General features: G+C 43.0%; 1 protein-coding gene across 1 annotated transcript in view; it reads right to left on the reverse strand.

Moving 5' to 3' along the window:
- LOC124794460 (major facilitator superfamily domain-containing protein 6) overlaps positions 1 to 14,076 on the reverse strand; it is a 218,786-nt gene extending 204,710 nt beyond the window's left edge. The window contains exon 1 of the mRNA XM_047258100.1: positions 13,869 to 14,076. The gene's annotated coding sequence lies outside the window, so the exon portion shown is untranslated. The remainder of the gene's footprint in view (positions 1 to 13,868) is intronic.
- Positions 14,077 to 18,117: the final 4,041 nt, after the last annotated feature.

Consider the following 18,117-nt stretch of genomic DNA (forward strand, 5'->3'; position numbering starts at 1 on the left):
ACCCCAGATGACTTCGAAAACTGCGTCGAGAAAGCTGGTCGCTCCGAGCCAATAGCGACTTCACATCTCGTCCGCAGGTCATTTGGAAGGCGTACTCAGTTGCGCATTCAGAGGAGTGGGCTCTCAGTTGCACAGTTCACTTAAGTCGACAGTCCTCCTCCAGAACGTCCAGCTGTACGCATCCGACTATATACAGCATTTCGCATCCACCCCGGAAACTTCGAAAGTTTCTGGCTCTTTGATTCGAACATTTGTACACAGTTGATTGAAATATATCTAACATTATAGAAAAATTATGTTCTATTGAAAAAATTATAACTCAACGTTGAAGTTTCTGGAAAATAACTAGATGAACTTCATATTTTGGTGGCGCAAAGAGTGGTGCAAAAATTTCCGGCGTGCAGCCGCGTCAATGGAGCGCTAGTCACCTCGGCTCACCCTGAAAGACGGATAGACCGTATTCAGCCGAAATATTAAAAGTCGAATTTATGCGGCTGCACGCCCGAAATTTAATGGATCAGCTAGATGAACTGTTTTCTTTCCGGAAAGAGTGCCGTTTTTTCCATTTACGTACCTAAATAAATATTCTTTTCACTTACTATTTTATAAATTACAGAGAAAAATATTTTATCTACACGACCCTGGGAGTCGTGGACTGCGACTGATTGACTGCCCTTTTATTATGTGCAGATAATAGTACGAGAGAATAATGACTTGTCATGCGAATTTGTTTTTCATTGCTATTGGTAGTTTGTTTTCATTACTCAATACATATTTATAGTCCATTTATGATAAAAAATGCGGTTTGCTGTGGTTGCTAAACGCTGGTATTCTTTCCATTATACTTTCTGGTCGCGCTGAACTGGGAAATTTTTAATGAAGGGAATAAATTTCGCACACTAGTCCGCAATCACTATAAATATTTTGTGAATAAGACCCTGTAGACGACTTAATATATTTATTTATTACGTCATCAAATTAGAACTTGTAAAACAAGGTTCATGCTTTTCATAATGACAGACTGGTTTTACAAGTTTTAAATTTTGATCTGATGATGGCACTAACCGCAACACAGTAATGCGCTAAAATAAAGAAACATACTGAGCGATCAAGGAGTTTTATTCACAAAATAAACTGATAACTGTCCGATAGCACCTTTCCTCACCGTCGCTTAGCCGTAGGCATTCATTTCCTTCTTTTAGGCGAAATTAGCCGTAGACTTTTGCTAAATCACGACTGACGTGATTAGACTTGCTATTAGAAAAAAAAAGGGCAAGCGGGGAGGAGCTTACAACCCTACACAAATAAGGGTCATATTCGGACTCAAATATACAACATGTACAAAATAGACCCATGTTTGAAAATTGTAATCTAGCTGACGTAAGTAGCAAAGAGTATTTTAAGTTGTTGAACATAGCAAAGAATAAATCTGGCGGTAATATATCGGTTGACTGGAGGATACAAATCACAGGACGTAAAGCAAGACTCAGGCGAGCGAGAGAAATGTCGACAAATAACAATAAAATGGCAGTAGATCATTTAATGTTACCTGAACGGCAAGTTAAATGACCTTGCGTCTTAGTGACGATCGTATTTTCGAATTACCATCGTTGTTTTATCGGCGTTGGGTATCGCCGTTAGTGAGCAACAAGATGGTCGTCAACGCTTGTCGAAAATCAGTAGCCTTCCTTAAGCGTCCAAGGCTTCAACACTCAAGCAAACTTCTCGAGATATGACGTCTAAACTGCAGCTTTATGCGGTTTGAAGGCTGATAAAACCAGCAGCCGATGCGCCTGGTATTCCCTAGAAGACAAGCTAAAAAGTTATGCCGAGTGTTCTTCTCGGACCCTGTTCAGAGGCTCTGCTCCTGAAAAAGAGAGTCGTCGCTTTTCTTCATGACCAACATGACTGGGTCTCTGTAGCAATGACAAGTCTGCGACCTTAGGTTGCCAGGTTCTGGGGAACCTTTACCACAATCTTCACCTTGGAGGTGTAACGCTGCTCGTGAAGGCAGTCTTTTATCTCATGGAGACTTAGCTTTAATGGAAACGGCCACCTTACTGATAATTTTTTGAGTATTAAGGCCTTTATGTATCGACTCACAAAAATAAGGAAAAATACTCATTATCATAAACATTTCTAGGTCGTTCTATAAACACTCAAAATTAATATTCAGATTTCCGCTCTCATTAATAAAGGATATTCATTAACTTTTAGCATCAATGACTTATTTAAATCTGCGTAATTATGTAAAATATAACACACACTCTGTACCGGCCTTATTGTTATTTTTTTTCCTGTAACTTTCTTCCCTTGCTCACATCACTTTCATACAAATCTCGGTAAGAGTTGGTCTTAAAAAAAAATCCTTGTGAAATATTGCCTGCATCAGCTTCTAGAGTCCAGATTAGACGTAAAAACAGAAACCAAGCTGCTTCCTTTTCCTTTGACGTTATTCCGCATCGGCGTAGGGTCGGCATGGCTATAAAAGGATGTGGTATGTTTAATTTAAGGCAGTGGTTGTCAAACTGCGCCTCAAATCAATTATTTGTGCAATGAGCGGTTATCAGTCGTATTTCGTAACATCATGGGTTTAGCACTTAACAGCCGACTCAAAAACGTCAACTAAGGTTGAGAGCCTCTTTATAGTAGTTTTCTTGCTCAATGATAAACAAAAATAGTTATACAGAAAGTAATATTTTAACATGTGCTTAATTCTAATTAACGTTGGTGAATTCGGCTATGAGCTATGTAAAATTGGCCGGTTACAGCAAGGGGAAGAGGGATAAATAAAGCAGCAATTTAAAATTATTATTCCCGATATTGGAGGATTTTAATGTTCTAAAACTAGCTAACCATTGTAAACAACTGCCCAATATTTTTATTCGACGAAGGAGTCAGGAATAGTCAACAGCTGCGAATGCGTGTTTATTTTCTACAGGTTTCGAGCATACCTCTCCATTTGTAACAGGTGTTAATGTTTACTGGCTTTGGAAGAAGGATAACTCATGTATAACTGAAACCGTTCAAGAATAAACCCAGTTTGCGACTGTTGGCTGTACCTAACTCAAGCATCTAATCAGAAATATACTGAAGGAGTTAGAGGCGAGCGAAAATTTGCGCATCACCTAAGGGGCGAAGCTGGGTGCAGGGTCAGATGGATTTAACCTTGTGGGATTGGGGGTGTGTCTTCCAGCGCTGACAACTCATTGGCGTGTAGCTCTTAATGATCAGCTACTAAGGCAAAAATTTCACATGAATCCAGAGACAGTCATCTTCAGATGCGGTACACAGTTGCAGCAGGGAATATGAAATTAAATTAAGTAAACACTTGTGATCTTGTCTCTTATTGCACAATATATTTATTAATCGATTAATCATTCGGTCACACAGACAACACAACACTGAGGATTGCACCAATTTGAAACATAAAACAGTCGACATAAAGCGTTCCGAACGGCACCGATTTGGGTACTGGCGACCAACTACTCGCGCCCTTTCTACAAGAAGTCTATTGGCAGGTCATAATAACCTAATTAATAAAAGGATGAGTGCATCTGCAGCTCGAGGTGCTCCCAAACAATGTCGGTATTGGCACTTGAGCTAAAAAGTTTGACGACTGCTGCTTTAAGGAGTTGCCAGATGCTCTTCCTGTCGCCATCTGAGTAAGTTTTGTAAATGTTTTCAAATCTGTTAACTGAGGCGGGACTTCGGTACCAGCCCGGCATTCACCTCATGGGATGTGGGAAACCGCCTGAAAACCACATCCCAACTGGTCAGCAAACAGACCTTCGCCATTAATACGCCGGGCGGACTCGACCCGTAGCCGGCGCACTTCCCATGCCGAAAACGGCGCATTAACACGCACGGCTACTCGGGAGGGTTAAAAGCAGCAACCAATAAATAATAAACATAACTATGGTCCAATCGAAAATTTTACGTCATCTTACTACAACCCTGCTTACTAATGTGTGTCAACTGTAATCACGGCCTCGCTTAGAGTTGTATGATACACCGTCAAATTTTTGAAAGTAACGAGGACTCATTGCTGTGTTTAATGAACACTCGAGTGCTAACGTCATGCCGAGGGGGCTGTGCTAGTGAGCGAGAGAGGAGATGTGTGTCGCGGTGTCAGATGCGCCAACACGAACATGACGCCTGCTGTTCAAATATTGGCTCGTCTGGCTCCCACTGCTCGTCCACGGCCGCACCAAATAGTCAACAGTCATCGAGGCTGAAGTCAACTGCCCGTATCTCCCTTTCTGATCGTGGACTACTCGCATTCTTTATTAATCGGAGCGGAAAACTGCCTTTGATCGTTTAAGGGGCTATACTTTTAATTACAGGAAGACGCTGATCTCTGCGTAAAGAGGGCAGCAGGAGTGCTGTATCCCTTAGAAAATGTTGGGCAGGACTTACGACTGACTGTAGCTCTACTCGCAGTGTTAATGCTTAAGTCTACTAACATGGAAGTGACCTTCTTCCGCCGGCCGCGGTGGCCGAGCGATTCTAGGCGCATCAGTCCGGAACCGTGCGATTGTTACGGTCGCAGGTTCGAATCCTGCCTCGGGCATGGACGTGTGTGATGTCCTTAGGTTAGTTAGGTTTAAGTAGTTCTAGGGGACTGATGACCTCCGATGTTAAGCCCCATAGTGCTCAGAGCCATTTGAAACATTTTTTAACCTTTTTCCCACTGTTGTGGGCACAGCTGTTCCTCCGTTGTCTGTCTAACTCTCCACGATTCGAATGGGACCCCACTGAGGTCTTGTAGGCCGAAATGATGAGTTGAAATAGGCCATGCGGGATTCAAATCCAGTCAAGTGCGAACTTTGTACTGTGGCGGAAGAAGATGATAAAATGGACTGCACTGAAGCGGGCTAGCTCACCAACACACATTAGTAAAATGGACTGCCATCTTATCAGTCTCCGTAAACAAAAGTGTTCTTTACAGGTTGATTCAAAATTCCTATTACAGGCTTCTGGCGATTGTAGAGGGGAATTAGTAGATGAATTTTTAATCAGGAATCCATGTCCGAGAATGTGCCATTTGTATTAGAAAAACGAAAAGTAGTGAAGAACTACGGCATACACACACTGTATTCAACATGTGTCACTACTGATAGTCGGATTTAGGGTATGACATGTTCGATATGCCTGCCATCGTTAGCGATGATGTGGCGCAGACGAATGACGAAATTCTGCATGACTTGCTGAAGTGTCTGAACATCGATGCTGCCGATGACCTTCTGAGTGGCTGGTTTCAGCTCAGCAATGGTTTTGGGGTTATTGCTGTACGCCTTGTCTTCAGTTTACCCCACAAAAAGGAGTCGCGGCCAATATAGCCCCATGCCAGAGGCCGCTTGGTACCCCAGAGCCAGAATGCGGTCCCCAAAGTGCTCCTCCAGGACATCACACTCCTGCTTCGATGGGGTCGAGCTCCGTCTTGCACGAACCGCATCTTGTCTAAATCAGGGACAGTTTGGGTAATAGGAATGAAATCGTCTTTCAAAACCTTTACGTACCGTTCGGCAGTCACCATGCCATCAAGGAAAATCGCACGATTATTCCGTGACTGGACATTGCACACCACACAGTCATCCTTTGAGGGTAAAGAGATTTCTCGTACGCGAAATGCGGATTCTCGGTCGCCCAAATGCACCAATTTTGCTTATTGACGAGCCCATCCAAATGAAAGTGAGCTTCGTCGCATGCATGCGCATACTAATTCCCATCATGCCCCGCGGCTAACCGTGCAGTTTGAACGTCCTAACGCAAACGTTTACAAGTTACGACGATTTTATTTGACATAGTTCAATAACTGTCACCCCGTAAAGCAATCTGAGTATCGGATCACCTTCAAATCTCCCGCTTCATGGACCACACACAGCGCAGGCAATGAGCTCTGACCTTTGTGCCGCGGAGTACATGGCAAGGGCAATGTTTCGAGAACTCATCCTCGGGTTCTCTTCTACGTGACGAAGAACGTCCTCTATAATCGACGCTGCAGCGCGTGCATAGACCAACACAGCCAACTCTCCTTGTCTCAAATGTAACAATTTCTCGCAGCCGCTGCTGTAGCTGAACGCTGTTACGTGACGTCACAATTACAACAGGGACTGAGACGACCCCTCCTCTCAGCTTATGTGCGCAACGTGAAGTGTTCCGCTCGTCAAACTTATTTTACGTCCAAACTCTAAATTTCCGGACATGGGCTTCTTATCAAAACTTCATCTACTAAGTCCCCTCTACAACCCATAGAAGTCTGTAAATGGCATTTTGAACCGTCCTATATTTCTAATTTACACCCAATATTATAAAAACAGATTTCTAAGGGCAAAGAGAAGCCCTACTATTTAACGAGTTTTTGCCTCAAGAACACACTAATAATGGCATTAAACGTTATAGTGAACTCTGCGCTGTTGAGAATAGACGACGAGTACCATGTAGCGTGGTTTGCATTTTTGGTCACCAGTCTCCCGACTCGTTTCATGCGACCCACCACGACTTCCTTTCCTGAGCAAAATTTTCATCTCATATTATCATTTGTAAGCAATGTCCTCAATTATTTGTTGCATATATTGCAACATCTGTATTCCTCTACAGTTTTTATCGTCTAGTACCATAGGGGCTATTCCCTGATGTCTTAACATATGTCTTATCATCCTGTCACTTCCCCTACCTAATGTTTTCCACATACCTCTTTCCTTATTGATCGAGCAGACGGTATCGTCTGGAGTGGCCCAGGGAGCTGTGATACGACCTCTCTTATTCTCTATATACATGAATGATCTGACACAAGGTAACTGCACAAGGATGCAGATTGACTCGGACAGAATTTATACCTGGTGCATAAATGGCAGCTTGCTCTAGACGTAGAAAAAAAAGTGTTAATCCAGATGACTAAGAAAAACCATTCTGCAATGTTCGAATACAGTATTCGTGGTATTCTGCTCGACACAGTCAGATCGATTAAATATCTAGGCGTAACTATGCGTTGATCTGTTGATGAAGGTTTCTCGGGCCTCCAGCCGGGTGGTAGCGTTGACATCTCGCGACGTTTCGGGAAGTGTCTTCGTCAGAAGATGGGTAGTATGACACTTCCCGAAACGTCGCGAGATATCAACGCTACCACCCGGCTGGAGACTCGAGAAACCTTCATCAATAGTTTACGCCGGGAAAGCCTACAGTCACATATGCGTAGATCTGTTGTTAAGCTGGCTAGATCGCATAAAAAGACACAGCAGGTGAAGAATTATTTTTTGGATCACAAAGTATGATTGACTTTGAACTCTGAGTATCCATGAGGCGTTTCGGAATTATTGCCATCTTCAGAAATCCAACACCGAACGAGGTGGCGAAGTGGTTAGCACACTGGACTCGCATTCGGGAGGACGACTGTTGAAAGCCGAGTTCGGCCATCCTGATTTAGGTTCTTCGTGATTTCCCTAAAACGCTTCAGGCAAATGCCGGGATGGTTTCTTTGAAAGGGCACAGCCGACGTCCTTCCCTATGCTTTCCTAACCCGATGGGACCGATGACCTCACTGTTCGGTCCACTCCCCCAAATCAACCAACCAAATCCAAGTACAAAGTCACGCATAATTTGTGATCAATAAAATTGTTCTTCATCCGCTGTATGGCTTTTTATGCGATCTAGTCAGCTTATTACAGATATATGCATATTTATTAGAATGGTCGACAGCCTCCTACGTGACTTTACGTCACAGCTTTATATTTAAGCGTAACGTTGAAAAACGATATGAAACAGAACGAGCAATGAAGAATGGTAGTAGGGAAGGCGAATGGTCTTCTTTGGTTTCTTGAGAGAATTTTAGCTCATCTACACTACTGGCCATTAAAATTGCTATACCAAGAAGAAATGCAGATATTCATTGGACAAATATACTAGAACTGACATGTGATTACATTTTCACACAATTTGGGTGCATAGATCTTGAGAAATCAGTACCCAGAACAACCACCTCTGGCCGTAATAACGGCCTTGATACGCCTGGGCATTGAGTCAAACAGAGCTTGGGTGGCATGTACAGGTACAGCTGCTCATGCAGCTTCAACACGATACCACAGTTAATCAACAGGATACCACAGTTCAACAAGAGTAGTGACTGGCATATTGTGACGAGTCAGTTGCTCGGCCACCATTGACTAGACGTTTTCAGTTGGTCAGAGATCTGGAGAATGTGCTGGCCAGGGCAGCAGTCTAACATTTTCTGAATCCAGAAAGGCCTGTACTGGACCTGCAATATGCGGTCGTGCATTATCCTGCTGAAATGTAGGGTTTCACAGGGATCGAATGAAGGGTAGAGCCACGGGTCGTAACACATCTGAAATGTAACGTCCACTGTTCAAAGTGCCGTCAATGCGAACATGAGGTCACCGAGACGTGTAACCAATGGCACCCCATACCATCACGCCGGGTCAAACGCCAGTATGGCGATGACGAATACACGCTTCCAATGTGCGTTCACCGCGAAGTCGCCAAACACGGGTTCGACCATCATGATGCTGTAAACAGAACCTGGATTCATCCGAAAAAACGACGTTTTGCCATTCGTGCACACAGGATCGTCGTTGAGTGCACCATCGCAGGCGCTCCTGTGTGTGATGCAGAGTCAAGGGTAACCGCAGTCATGGTCTCCGAGCTGATAGTCCATGCTGCTGCAAGCGTCGTCCAACTGTTCGTGCAGATGGTTGTTGTCTAGCAAACGTCCCCATCTGTTGACTCAGGGATCGAGACGTGGCTGCACGATCCATTAGAGCCATGCGGATAAGATGCCTGTCATCTCGACTGCTAGTGATACGAGGCCGTTGTGATCCAGCACGGCGTTCCGTATTACCCTCCTGAACCCACCGATTCCATATTCAGCTAACAGTCATTGGATCGCGACCAACGCGAGCAGCAATGTCCCGATACGATAAACCGCAATCGCGATAAGCTACAATCCGACCTTTATCAAAGTCGGAAACGTGATGGTACGCATTTCTCCTCCTTACACGAGGCATCACAACAAAGTTTCACCAGGCAACGCCGCTCAATTGCTGTTTGTGTATGAGAAATCGGTTGGAAACTTTCCTCATGTCAGCACGTTGTAGGTGTTGCCACCGGCGCCAATCTTGTGTGAATGCTCTGAAAAGCTAATCATTTGCATATCACAGCATCATCTTCCTGTCGGTTAAATTTCGCGCCTGAAGCACGTCATCTTCGTGGTGTAGCAATTCTAATGGCCAGTAGTGTATGAAGGAGACCGCATACGAAACACGACACCCGGGTGAGAATAACAAAGCGATGGACAGTTGCGCAAGGAAAGGGGGAATGTTGCGGTTTGCTGTTAGGTGCAAGCAAAATATGGCTCTGGAAGCAGCAGTTGCGCAGTTCCCTGCTGAGTACGTCCCCTTTTAACGTGCAGTGGTTTTTCTATGTATCTCAGAGACGTAATATAGTATTATGTCTGCAGTTCTGAGTTCGCTTTGTAGGTTCATAGCTGTCTTCTCAGCTTCACATACCCCGTAAGAAACATACCGCACAGAAAAAGGAAAAAAGAAATCACAATTGTTGTACGACACAGTTGTCGTCCGCAGTTGAGGTAACAGAGCGATATGACAACTGTACACAGGACTGAGAGTGTGAACTAACCCGTGTTCTGATTCGTTGTCGCTACGCTAGCTGTCCTGTCCTGTCACTGAGTACCTCCTTATTCTGAACCTGTTAAATTGTGACCCATTCCTGAGTACTCTTCGAGTGTTTGGGATCCCAACCGGGTCCGATTAAAGACATCGAAGCAGTTCAGAGGCTTGCTGATTTGTTACCGGCAGATTCGATCAACACACAAGTGTTACGGAGAAGCTTCGTGAACCTAAATGGGAATCGCTGGAGAGAAGAAAACGCTCTTTCTGTGAAATACTATTGAGAAAATTTAGAGAAATGGCGTTTTTAGCTGACCGCACAACGCTTCTACTGCCACCCAAATTCATTTCCTGCAAAGGACCGCGAAAACGAGAGAAATTAGAGTTAGTACCGATGCATATAGACAGTCGTCTGTCCCTCGCTCCATTTGCGAATGGAACAACAAATTAAAAGACCAGTAACGGTAAAAGGCAACCTTCGCCATACACCATACGGTGACTTGCGGAGTATGTATGGAGATGAATACCTCCTCGTACCTGACGTCTACTTCATTTTCAAAACTCTTCTATAAAACTAAATTTCAAACACTTCGATTCTGATCGTTTCTGGTTTTAATGATGCACAAGAACGTCTCTCGTAACAAGCCGGTTTCGTTCGTGAAGCTTGGCTCACATTTCTGGCACCTAACTAGCGACAATCCAGTATGAATTTATAGTTTCAAGAAGAACTGTCCTATGCATTGCTGGGAAATATTCGTGAAGTTACTCAGCTGATTATGGGTACATTTACACTCAAATTAAATGACACCAGTTCAGAGACTTAACTGGTCTCATACAGACATGATTTATGTGTGTAGACTGAAGCGGCGAGTGCAAATTTATACCAAGGTCGATAATCAAACCCTCCTTGGTACAAATTTTCACTTGCACCTTCAATCTCTATACATAAAACTTCCACTCGTTTCATCATGAACTTCACGCCTGCTCTATTAAAATGTCTAACACTTCGCCTCATTTGGCGTATGGGTAACGTGAACCTGGACTTAACCGTCAAAATTTCGGAGTTCGTCCAGAGATTTTTTTTTTTTGTATCTGACGCAAGTGATGTCCCAAAGGTTCGCTGTAGAGTGGTAATGTAATTATGAGTAATTCAGTTTGTTACCACAAATATCTTTGTTTATGTAAAAATACTCCCACAACAATGTAATACGCAATCAGTAAAATGTACAGCACAAAACATGGATCAGTGCAACAACTCTCAATGCCCAAGTACTGAGATTTGGTTGCCGTCACCACGGGAACAGCTCGGCATTGCGTTTTTGTCTGTTCTGCATACCGTGAATCAACACACGAAGTGGACTTCGTACAACTTTTCATCAGAAAACCTGTCCATACTGCTGTGTGTCACTGTTAATGTAAAATAAAATTACAGGATCAATAAACCAGAGTGAGGAAATAGCAGTAATGAATCAAGTCTGACGGCGAAGAGTGAAGTGGGCGTTACAGTTCCCAACAGCAGATACCGCGAGTGAATGGAAGTAGAGATGCGGGTCATACCGTCGACATTTGCACTGTTGTGTCGATATTTTCAATGCGGTACAGAGTCAAAGATGTGAGGGTAAGAAATCAAACGAGATGTAACTATCTGTTACGAGCCATCAGAGACACCCGATCCCTTATACCAAAATAATCAGGAAGTACCTGTATCCTTGAACAATATCGGAAATTTTGTCCACAAATAGAAGCAAACTAGAGTTTGTTTTTGTGCGCAGCAAACAGGTCAGAGCACAAATATCACATACGACGAGATTTAGAGAAGACGCAGCCCTTTTAAAGTCACCGTCCATAATAGTACTGCGAACAGTTGTCTCTGCTTAGTGTAGAGATCACCGATTGCAACTGAATCATTCAGCTGTTACACGTCAAGCAAACAATGGAATTGTCATTTGCGAAAAAATGGATCTTACTTGCAGAAAAACCCTCGGAATTTCACAAATGTCAAACTATACGTTACCTATTCACTGCTATTTAGTAAACGTATGTCATCTTCATCTTGCATATCAAAATACTCGAATCTCGGTTACAGCTACAACGTTTCTGCTATGCCCTGACGCATTTGGAACAAGTAACACTCTTACCGTTTCGGTGTGGTTCCAGCAACATGGTGGTGTTTGCCACTCACCCAACAGCTGTCTGATAGCGTATCACACCTTCATAAGAGCCAGTTTATCACAATGTCACTGAGGCTTTTGGCATCTTATCCGCTCCCTGCCTCGGCGAACTTTGATGCCACAGTCTCGCCTGTATGACCAATATTTTACTTACGCAGAACTGGCTCCTTTGGTCAAAAATCTATGAACTTCTGGGTTACTGAAGATGGGTATACAGGAAATCGGGATATCTATGATGGAAGAGACTACGATTTATAGATGTCACCCATGATAAATCTTCAACTTTTGCAGTCTGATAAGGGCCGAGCGGTTCTAGGCGCTTCAGTCTGGAACCGCGCGACAGTTACGGTCGCAGGTTCGAATCCTGCCTCGGGCATCGATGTGTGTGATGTCCTTAGGTTAGATAGGTTTAAGTAGTTCTGAGTTCTAGGGGACTGATGACCTTAGATGTTAAGTCTCATAGTGCTCAGAGCCTGATAAGGGATGCAGCAAGGAAATTCCGAATGGTCCCATTTGTTGCTCGATATTCTCTGGCCGTTAAGTGGTGAATAAAGGCTCATCCAGTGCTTTGAGTAAAGAGATGTTGTTCAGCTTGGTCTTCCGCTTCCACTCAGCTGTCAGGAGTTGCGGCTTGTTCAAGTGTTTACCTTAAGATAACACTATCTCCTCATACAAAACACTGGCCAGTTGATGGTATCACCAAAGTTCAGTGGACAGTGCATTACCCTCATACACTGCGACAGAGATCAAGAATTTAAATTGCCCCCTTTTCATTTGCCTTCAAATCTTTTACAACTACCTTAACAGTAACTTAAAGTAAGATCTACATCCTTACTTGACGTAGGCCGCTGTATACATGGTATTACAGATCAATGTTTAAAGCTCAATACTGCCACTTTGGCAAATTGCAATACACGGAATTTGATAAAGAAGGCAAGGAGTAGCAAAAGGTCTGCAAAAGCATTACAACTCTCCTTACAGATACGTGGGAAATGTCCATTTCCACCTACCTCACGCAACGAAAGCGAATAACGAAGTAACATAGTGCTTACCTAAATGATGTAACTGGGCGAAAAAAATCCTTTCACCGTAGCTAATCCTAAGGTGATTTCTGAATTTTGCGGACCCAGAGTTCCCTGTTTCAGTCCTGTACTGTGCTACGAACAGCTTTATGCATTAAGTAACAATATGCAGCAAGTTCTTCAAAAACACCAGCACACAATCCTGTCCACCCCTCTCCCCCTGCTGTGGTACAGCTATTCCTGTTAGGATCTATTCTCATTCAAGGGGTTTCTATACCACCATCAGTCACCGTCCGCATTATAGAGGAACGTAAGCAACAAATAAGGCATCACTATCATGTTTATACGTTTGTTAAACGATGTCTTGTCCAAGCTCGCGAAGAACAAACGTCTGATATTGGCAAATAAAACAAGAAAAAGCACTGTGAAATATGTGTAGTTTCCATACAAATTATTTGAGTACGATGAAATCAAAGATTAGTCTGACAATAATATGGATAGCTCAGTCGGCAAAGCATTTGTCCAAGGAAGGCAACAGTTCGATGTTAGAGTCCTCGTCCGGCACACAGTTTTAATCTGCCAGGAAGTGCAAATTCACTCTGAATGACAATGTTTTCACCATGTCAGACCGAAGTCTAGTTTACTGGTGCGCATTGTTGGCGAAAGTAACACACACCTATATCCAGTTGTTCACCACACAATCCACCACTTCGTCAATGACTCACAACTGTACGAAACTATACAATACAGTGCCGTAGTGTATACGTCGTAGCAGCGAGATCATTCAGGTCAGCTTCTTCATTCACGGCCTGTATCTCGCGCCACTTGAGGCTCTAACCCTACGCGTGATAAGTTAACAGCCACACGAAAAGCAGAAGTACTTTGGCGCAACAACAAATCACGCAGAGAAGAAACAATAACCTGGCTGCCGTCCAGTTCGCGTCACTTCGAAAATAGCGCCGCAGTACGCCACATCGCTGCTCCCAATAGCGCAGACAACAAGAAGTAGAGCAACAGCTGCATCTACTTACCCCTCGAAGCGGTCAGATCAGAGTCAAGGCCGTCGCTGTCCGTTGACCCCGCCAGTCAGCTGATCTGTCAAACAAGGGACTGTTGTTCCATCACAGCGCACAAAGTGCTGCGAGCATGCGCGCCCAACAGCTGACTGTCAGAAGATGGCACAGGAGCGGCCAGCTGATGTGCGCATGCGGAAGGCAGTGCCGTTCAATGTGGCCTTCCTTCAACCGACCGTTGCAGTTGATTACGCGCAGACGGAGCGTTAGTTCACGGAACGCACCACAGATATCTCTAGTGGGCGGGAGCACTGGCGCAGCGTCGGTTTTTAAATAGAACACATGCTGTGAGACACAATTAGTTGCCGAGGTCACCGCCATCACAACACGGGCGCCACTGTTCGTATCCCACAACCGCAACTATTAAGCGTCGTGAGCGCGGTGAGCTTACTGCGTGAGTGTGCACCACTCATTTTCCGTAACTACAGCTTCGTGATCGACTTGCGTTGGGTGAAAACCCATTAAAAATGGTGCTGATACATTATAGAATAGGTTATACGTATAAAAAACAGTTTTAGTTGATCGCAGAAAGCAGATAGCAGATGTGAAGCTTTACTTAATATTTACTGTTTCACTCATAAATATCTGTAATACTACGTTACTGACTCGGTTCATGGCACGCTAGTACAGTTGCAAGTTGCTTCTTACAGGGGCAACAGAAATTTGATTTCGAATATTTCGTATGATTTTTGGGCGAATTAAAAAATTCGAAATGTTGTCGTAATCTAGTCCAATGGTCGTCAAACTGGGGCGTAATTACCCAGTGGGAATAAAACGAAATTTTCCGAGGAGTAAAAACTAAACGATTCGATTCTGTTTCAAACTAAGTTATTTTCAAAAGATCCCTACTATTATCACAATTTTGTAAGACTCTAATACTGGATATGTATGTTATTATTAATATTTTTTCTCAATTAGTAGCATTAATGTGGAGGAGGTTACACGTTCCTCACATAGTCCACCCACTACACACATATGTTGTGTTTTGTCCTGTACATCGCTGATGATAAAAGTGAGACATGTACGTAACAAATCCTAAATATCTCGAAAAAATGTGTTCTCCAAGTTGTATACAGTACCTGCAGTAGTCCAGAAGTAGCTTCATTACTCGCTTCGAAACAGATAAATGAATTAATTGACAGCACAGCACAGCAGTCACTACACAAGGGCTACTTTAGTGCTGTACACAGTATTATTATTATTTCTTTCCTCTCTCAGACGTTATGTCTAGTTAAAAATGGAAAGTGACGCGGACCTTGATCAAGCATGACTTCCTTTTAACTGTACGGTATATGTTACACTGCATTTAGGAACTTTCGGGTAATTGAACATGTATCAATAAGTACAGATTGCTGTAGTTGTATATATACGTTGGGATGTAGCTGTATTGCGTTGATGTACTGGTGGATATTGTGTGGTATGACTCCTGTAGTTAACAGTGTAATTGGTATAATGTCAACTCTATCCTGATGCCACATATCCTTGACTTCCTCAGCCAGTTGGATGTATTTTTCAAATTTTTCTCCTGTTATCTTCTGTATATTTGTTGTAGTTGGTATGGATATTTCGATCAGGTGTGTTAATTTCTTCTTTTTATTTGTGAGTATGATGTCAGGTTTGTTATGTGGTGTTGTTTTATCTGTTATAATGGTTCTGTTCCAGTATAATTTGTATTCATCATTCTCCAGTACATTTTGCGGTGCATATTATTATTATTATTACTACTACTATTACTATTACTATTAGTGGCTGTGGTCAAACAGAAAACATTTTTGTCAGTTCAGAAGTAATGAGTGCAGCAATCAAGTGATTTACGAACAGTAAGGATTGTTGATTTTAAAATCAGACCTGCAGTGTGCAGGTCAAACAAGTGCAGCAATGGAGAGGAGAAATGTATGGGAAGTATGTCTACCCTCAATGTAGGTAGTTAGATATGGATAGCTCTAAAACTCACACACACACACACACACACACACACACACACAACTAAATATCTTTCATCATTTTAAAAACAAAATATTTCCAAGGAAATACTTTCATTCTACAGTTTAATTAGGTGGTAAAGCTGGTGATAATGTGGATGTAGTGGAGCAACAGACGACAATGTCTGATTGCACATAGAGGTAATGGTCTGAGAAAGGTTCGGAACCACTGATACAGTCATTAAGAGATATAATATGTAGCACGTTACAGGTTTAACCCAGTAAGACAAGTATTACAGTTATAAACTGTGTATATGTCTTGGCAGCGTAACCACAGCGTGCAAGCATCCAGACTACAGTCATTCAGCATTTGAGAATGATAACAATTGGCGACATCTAGCAAACTTTACAAATAATTTCATACTTTAACCAAACTTTTTCTCCCTGACACCCCCCGCAGAATGACGACAGGAAAAGTTTATCGCTTACTAGATTTGTGCTGTTCATGCACTATAACTCTTGCATCAGGTATGAAGTTTTAATTACTACTTTGCTAGTAACTTCATTGGCAACACAAAAAATGGTTCAAATGGCTCTGAGCACTATGGGACTTAACTTCTGAGGTCATGAGTCCCCCAGAACTTAGAACTACTTAAACCTAACTAACCGAAGGACATCACACACATCCATGCCCGAGGCAGGATTCGAACCTGCGACCGTAGCGATTGCGCGGTTCCAGACTGTAGCGCCTAGGACCGCTCGGCCACTCCGGCCGGCCATTGGCAACACATTTTGCAGACAATGTCCACATATTCTACTGAATGTACCTGCATTATGTCATTGTGTGATAAATGGTTCAGGATATATGACGCTATAGGCATTGTGATGCGTGAAATACCAGTTTAGTTTAGAACGGAGTGCATATTACCCAGACTACTGTCATCAAGTGTTTGATTTTGATTGCACTTAGCGACTTTCAACAAACTTTAAACATTGCTTCAAACCTTTTCTAAACTTTTTTTCTCACTTCCATGTTTAACGTCATCTATTGGACACATTAACTCATTTGTGAAGTAATCAAAAGTTTGAAGCTCATTTATACATGGGAGTTCAATAAGGCACGAAAAAAATTATCGGGGATGTAGAGTGAACAACGGTACAAATTAATACAGAGATGGTGCCACACTCCATTATTAGGCTCTATTAATAATTATATGTATTTCTTTTCGCTTTGTTTCCTAGGAAGTTTTTGACATTTTCACATGATCGTGGAGCATATAGTAAATTAAATGAGTAATGATATTATTTTCAGTTTTCAATAATGTGCTCGAAGTGGATAAGATGATGTCTGTGACTTAGAGTGGTATGAGGAAACAACCACACTTGTATAGCGATTACACGCAGTAAGGTCCCGATATCATCTCTGGATAGATCCATTTTGTTAATACTAAAGTACTAAGCCCTCGTAAAATTTAAGACCGCAGTTGGTATCTCATCGTTGTTCCCACCATCGTGGACACGTGAGCGAGACATGCTCTTCAGTACCTTCATGGCAAACAGTGTTGTTAACAATGACTGAATTGAAACTTCCTGGCAGATTAAGACTGTGTGCCACACCGAGACTCGAACTCGGGACCTTTGCCTTTCGGGGCAAGTGCTCTACCAACTGACCTACCCAAACACGACTCACGGCCCCTCCCCACAGCTCCAATTCTGCCAGTACCTCGTCTCCTACCTTCCATACTTCACAGAAGCTCTCCTGCGAACCTTGCAGAACTAGCACTCCTGGAAGAAAGGATATTGGGAAGACAGTGTGCTCCTTGCCGCCATTGGATAAGCACCTGCCAGCAGAAAGTCGTATACTCCTAGCTCATTTATTTGTTACATAGTTTAATTTTTAATTTCTTTGCGTGTTTTTGGTACTTGCATTGTTTAATTCATAAATTTCGGGCGTATTATAGTATTTGAGAGTTGTAGCATCGCGTTTTAGTACCTGAATAGTGTAAAATCGCGTAGTTTCCTTCCGCCGCCGAGCAGTGTGACAGCAGTGCGCAAGTAGCAGCATTACTGCATTTACTAGGCAATCTTGTATTTTAATAACCGTTTAAATTTTGTGTCGATTTGTTTTTGCTCTCTGTAGATTAGTTCAGACGTTCTTTGCACAACAGTTTTTAGCATGGATAGGGACTGCAACTGCTGTGTTCGGATGCAGGCTGAGTTGGCATCCTTTCGCTCCCAGCTTCAGGCAGTGTTGGCTTCGGTCACACAGATTGAGGCTGTTGCCA

The sequence above is a fragment of the Schistocerca piceifrons genome, chromosome 1, assembly GCF_021461385.2.
Source record: "Schistocerca piceifrons isolate TAMUIC-IGC-003096 chromosome 1, iqSchPice1.1, whole genome shotgun sequence".
Classification (NCBI taxonomy): Eukaryota; Metazoa; Arthropoda; class Insecta; order Orthoptera; family Acrididae; genus Schistocerca; species Schistocerca piceifrons.